Below are 5,000 nucleotides of genomic sequence, written 5' to 3'. Positions count from 1 at the left end.
CTCAACAATAGACCCCTCGCTTTCCACAAATTCAATGTTTTTTTAATTTTACCCACCACCTCTTTCCATGTTATATCATCACATTCATTCTCATTTTTCCCCATATTCACTCCCAACACTTTTCTTCTCTCACACACCGTTTTAAATCCCCACTTATTAACTAGATTGGATTCCTTACCTAGTAACATAATTTCTGACTTATTTTCATTTACTTTTGCCCCAGATGCTCTTTCATAAGTTTGTACATGTTTTAATATTAATTCTATATCCTCCTCTCCTTTTACCATTATATTCACGTCATCTGCATACTGTATTATTTTTACGTTTTCCTTACCTATACCTTTTATGTTTACGTCTTCCGATATCAGTGCTGCCAGCGGCTCTGCTACCAAGCTGTACAACAGCGCTGACATCGGACATCCTTGTCTCACTGACCTTGATATTTTAAAAGAATCAGTTAGTTCCCCGTTACATTTTATCTTGCTTTCCGCTCCTGTATACAACATATTTATCCATTCTCTCATTCTCTCTCCGAATCCAAACTTCTCTAACACCTTCCCCATGAACCCGTGATCTACTCTGTCAAAAGCTTTATTTAAATCAATCCCTAGCCATATTCCCCCCTCCCCTTCCATATCCCTGACCGTCTGTTTTATTGAAATGATTGAGTCTGCTATGTCTCTGTTTGGTATACTGTATGATTGTGTTTGTTCTATGATTGTTCCTATTACCTCCCTGATTCTATTGGCTATTGTTTTCGCTATGATTTTGTAGTCTGTGTTGAGTAGGCTGATTGGTCTGTAGTTGTCCAGATTTTTATTGTCCCCCTTGTTTTTGTAAAAAATAGTAACCACCCCTTCCCCTAAACTTTTTGGTATATGTTTCACTTTTTCCATATATTTACTCAATTTGTTCACCAAGGGCACCAGCTGCTCTTTGAAAGCTTGGTAGAATTCCGCAGTTAGGCCATCGCTCCCAGGACTTTTGTTTTTGTTTAACCCCTCTAAAGCACTTCTGATTTCTCCCTCTGTAAACTCACAATCACACCACATTTTATCGTCCTCGCTTAGTTTTTTCTTTAAGGCACCCAAAGCTCTGTTCACACTCACGCTATCACACTCCTGTCTCGAAAACAGGCTTTCATAATAGCCCTTTACTATTTCTAAAATTCCCTTTTTATCTGTCACACTTTTACCTGCTTCATTTAATAATTCGTTTATTTCTGTTCTTTTTTGTTTTTGTTTTTCCAGACCTAAAAAAAAGGCTGTACTCCTCTCCCCCTCATACATATATTGTATTTTACTCCTAATGGCTGCACCCCTACTCTTTTTAAGTTCAATCACTCCCAACTGTTCTTTTAAATGTATGTATTTTTCGACATCTACATTATCTACACTGTCAAGCGATGCTATTTCCTCACTTAGTTGTTTTCTCAAATTCTCTTCCTTTCTATTTTCTCTCCACTTTTTCTCTTTACTATAATTGATACACTTTTTTTTAATTCTGACTTTTACACTATCCCACCACACATTCATATCTTCACTCTCATTCCACTCATATCCCACATCATTCAACAATCTTTCCATACTTTTCACAAACATTCCATCATCCAGCAAGCTTGCATTAAAGCACCATATCCCTCCTTTACGTACATTCGTTTCTTTTCTAAACGTGATTTCTATTCCAGCGTGATCGCTCCACATATTAGTTTTATATTCAACTTCTTTAATCCACCTCACTACCTCGCATGTCACCAAAGCATAATCTATTCTAGATTGTTTTAATCTATTCAGTACAATTTGTCTCCTGGAGAACACCCTCTCCCATGGATGTAGCAATCTCCAAATATCAATGCATTGTTTCGTTATCATTATATCTTTAAGTGTCCCCCTGCTCACATCCCCCTTAAACACATTATTTTTTGACACATCGGTGGGTGTCATCGCCACATTAAAGTCACCGATTATTATACAATTCCTTTCCCACCATTTGCTTATTGCAATGAAGAATGTTTTCCTTTCTTTTTCTCCATTCGGTGCATATATATTTATGATTCTTATATTTTTCGTTTCATACACACAGTCTATTACTATTATTCTTCCTTCTTTGTCTCCATAAACCAAATTTACCCCTGTTACCCGACCCGTTTTGACTAAAACCGCCACTCCTCTCGCCCTCGACGTGCCATTGGAGCAGAAAATATGGCCCACAAAGTCTTTTTTTATGTCTTCCACCAGGGAATCATCCCACCTGGTCTCCTGCAGGCACAAAACGTCATTCTGCAAGGAAAGAATCGCATGTCTTTTTTCTTTGTTCCTTAGTCCATTCACGTTTATCGAAAATAAATTAAAGGCCATTATCATAAAAATAAAAACAAAAAAAACGGATTTACAGGGGTTATTGTCAGTCATTATTTGTCCTTACATTTCAATTTTTTCACCAACTTTTTTCGTTGTCCAAGACTTAGTCTTTTTTGCGCACTCGCCAGTTCACTCACATCCATTTCGCTGTCCGTTTCATTGGGACTGGTGCTTTTACCCGTATTATTTAGCGTGATTTTTCTCCCTCCCGCCTGTCCAACACCACTCTCAGGCATCTCCCTCCCCTCTGTGCTCATGCTTACCCCCGGGTCTTCTGCCACGTCCCTTCCGTCTCCTTTTTTCCCTCTCTCGCTCGTTTTTCGCTGCTTCTGCTGTCCTCCCTCTCCAGCCAGCTCCGGCGTCTCCAGCTCGCACTCTGACGCCCGTTCTCCTCCGCTCTCTCCGCTCTGCTCCATTTCTCCGTCACTGTTCTCGTCTTCTCTGATCTCCTTCCTGCTTGCTCCGATCACCTCCTTCTCCTCCGCCTCCTCCTCGTACACCTCCTCCGCCTCGTCTTCATCCTCGTACACCTCCTCCACCTCGTTCTTGCTTTCCTCTCCGTTCTCACACTCACATTCATTTTCTCTTTTTTTACAGTTTGTGCATTTTGTGCTGTTCGCGCTGCACTCTCGCGCAAAGTGTCCCTGCACCCCACAGTTGTGGCACATAAATTCTGGACACTCTCTCAGGATGTGTCCCGGCTGGATGCACATCCTGCACACTTTTTGTTGTCTATCATGTATTACTCTAAAGTATTCGTTCCCCATCACAGTGTTAAACTTTGTGGAGTAAGGGAGTGACTGTACCTGGTCATTAAATCTGACCCGGACAAACCCCGTTCCGTCAGCTATCATTGTTCCAGGCCACATTCTGCGTTTTATTGGTGATGTCGGTTTCACTCCCCATCCCGTCAGCTTCCAAACTATTTCTTCATCTGTGATATACGCTGGCAGGTTTAAAAAAGACACCACCAGCTCATCATTATTTAGTTCTCTCGCCACGACTCTGGTCTCTCCGATTTTAAATCCATCCAGCAGCCTTTCCTTTCCTTTAATGTTGCTCACCGTCACCTCCAGTTTTTCAGGTCCCAGGGTTCTGCACGCCAGCAGGCCCCCACAGATCATTTTTATGTTGCTCATGACGTGATTTAGAGGAACTTTGTCTCCCACCATTTCAATGTTTAGTGTTAGTTTTCTCTCAAAAGACACTTTTGCTTCCTCTTTTTCTGCTCTCTCGCCACCTCTCCCATTCTCTGCATGCGGAGCAATCAGCCCGCCGCTCCTCTCTCTTCCTCTCTCTCCGTCATCCATTCCGTTCCCTGTTTCATTTGCCGTTTTCATCCGTCCTTTTTGTCCGTCGTTCTTCTCGTTGTCGTTTAATCCATTCCTTTGTTTCAGTGCCATGTTTGTTTGTTCACGTTGTTGTCCGTTCTCTTTTCCTTTTTCCATCTCTCCAGTCCGTGGTCCTGTCATCTTTGTGATCCGTCCGTGTGAGTTTGCTCGCGACATACGAGCAAACATTCACAAAAAACAAAAATTCTTCACAAAATTGTGGAAAAAAAAACAGGAAAAAAAGGTGAAAAGAAAAACGATCCCCCTAACAGTCAGTGACTGCTGGGGGACATTCACTCACAATCTGAGGTATTTAAATAAATCCAAAGCGCATCCAAAAAACAAACAAATTAGTCCAGCTGTCCTGCTCAGTACTGACACGTCAGCTCTCCTTCAGCACCACACAAACTCTGACAGCAAAAGGGGCGTGTTCAGGGTGGTATGGCCGTAAGCCATTATTGTGTGCAGAAAGGGGCCTTTTAAAGATGTCATGCCCTTGATTCTGGCTGAATTTTTGAACATGTGAATATGTCTCTCTATGATAAAAAAAAAACACATGATCAAAAAAATTAAACAGCTTACAGCATCTGGTATTCCACAGGCGGTCTCCCATCCAAGTACTAACCAGGCACTACCCTGCTTAGCTTCAGAGATCGGACGAGATCAGGCGTGTTCAGGGTGGTATGGCCGTAAGCCATTATTGTGTGCAGAGAGGGGCCTTTTAAAGATGTCATGCCCTTGATTCTGGCTGAATTTTTGGACATGTGAATATGTCTCTATATGATAAAAAAAACATATGATCAAAAAAAATGAAAAAGCTTACAGCACCTGGTATTCCCAGGCGGTCTCCCATCCAAGTACTAACCAGGCCCGACCCTGCTTAGCTTCCGAGATCGGACGAGATCGGGCGTGTTCAGGGTGGTATGGCTGTAAGCCATTATTTTGAGCAGACAGGGGCCTTTTAAAGATGTCATGCCCTTGATTCTGGCTGAATTTTTGGACATGTGAATATGTCTCTATATGATAAAAAAAAACATGATCAAAAAAATGAAAAAGCTTACAGCACCTGGTATTCCCAGGCTGTCTCCCATCCAAGTACTAACCAGGCCCGACCCTGCTTAGCTTCTGAGATTGAACGAGATCGGGCGTGTTCAGGGTGGTATGGCTGTAAGCCATTATTGTCTGCAGACAGGGGCCTTTTAAAGATGTCATGCCCTTGATTCTGGCTGAATTTTTGGACATGTGAATATGTCTCTCTATGATAAAAAAAAAACATATGATCAAAAAAATAAAAAAAGCTTACAGCGTC

The 5,000-nt window shown here is 41.8% G+C and overlaps 2 non-coding genes and 2 pseudogenes across 2 annotated transcripts; all 4 read right to left on the bottom strand.

Annotated features, from left to right (window-relative positions):
• Positions 1-4,266: 4,266 nt before the first annotated feature.
• On the bottom strand, positions 4,267-4,386 carry LOC132963875 (5S ribosomal RNA; annotated as a pseudogene).
• Positions 4,387-4,507: 121 nt separating this feature from the next.
• LOC132964329 (5S ribosomal RNA) lies at positions 4,508-4,626 on the bottom strand. Its single transcript, XR_009669313.1, has one exon. It is a non-coding gene; the product is annotated as a 5S ribosomal RNA (ribosomal RNA).
• Positions 4,627-4,745: 119 nt separating this feature from the next.
• LOC132964662 (5S ribosomal RNA) lies at positions 4,746-4,864 on the bottom strand. Its single transcript, XR_009669625.1, has one exon. It is a non-coding gene; the product is annotated as a 5S ribosomal RNA (ribosomal RNA).
• Positions 4,865-4,987: 123 nt separating this feature from the next.
• LOC132964098 (5S ribosomal RNA) overlaps positions 4,988-5,000 on the bottom strand; it is a 109-nt pseudogene continuing 96 nt past the window's right edge.

This window comes from Labrus mixtus, unplaced genomic scaffold (genome assembly GCF_963584025.1).
Source record: "Labrus mixtus unplaced genomic scaffold, fLabMix1.1 SCAFFOLD_62, whole genome shotgun sequence".
NCBI lineage: Eukaryota > Metazoa > Chordata > Actinopteri > Labriformes > Labridae > Labrus > Labrus mixtus.
The sequence above is the reverse complement of the archived record's forward strand: the minus strand, read 5'-3'. Positions and strand labels throughout refer to the sequence as shown.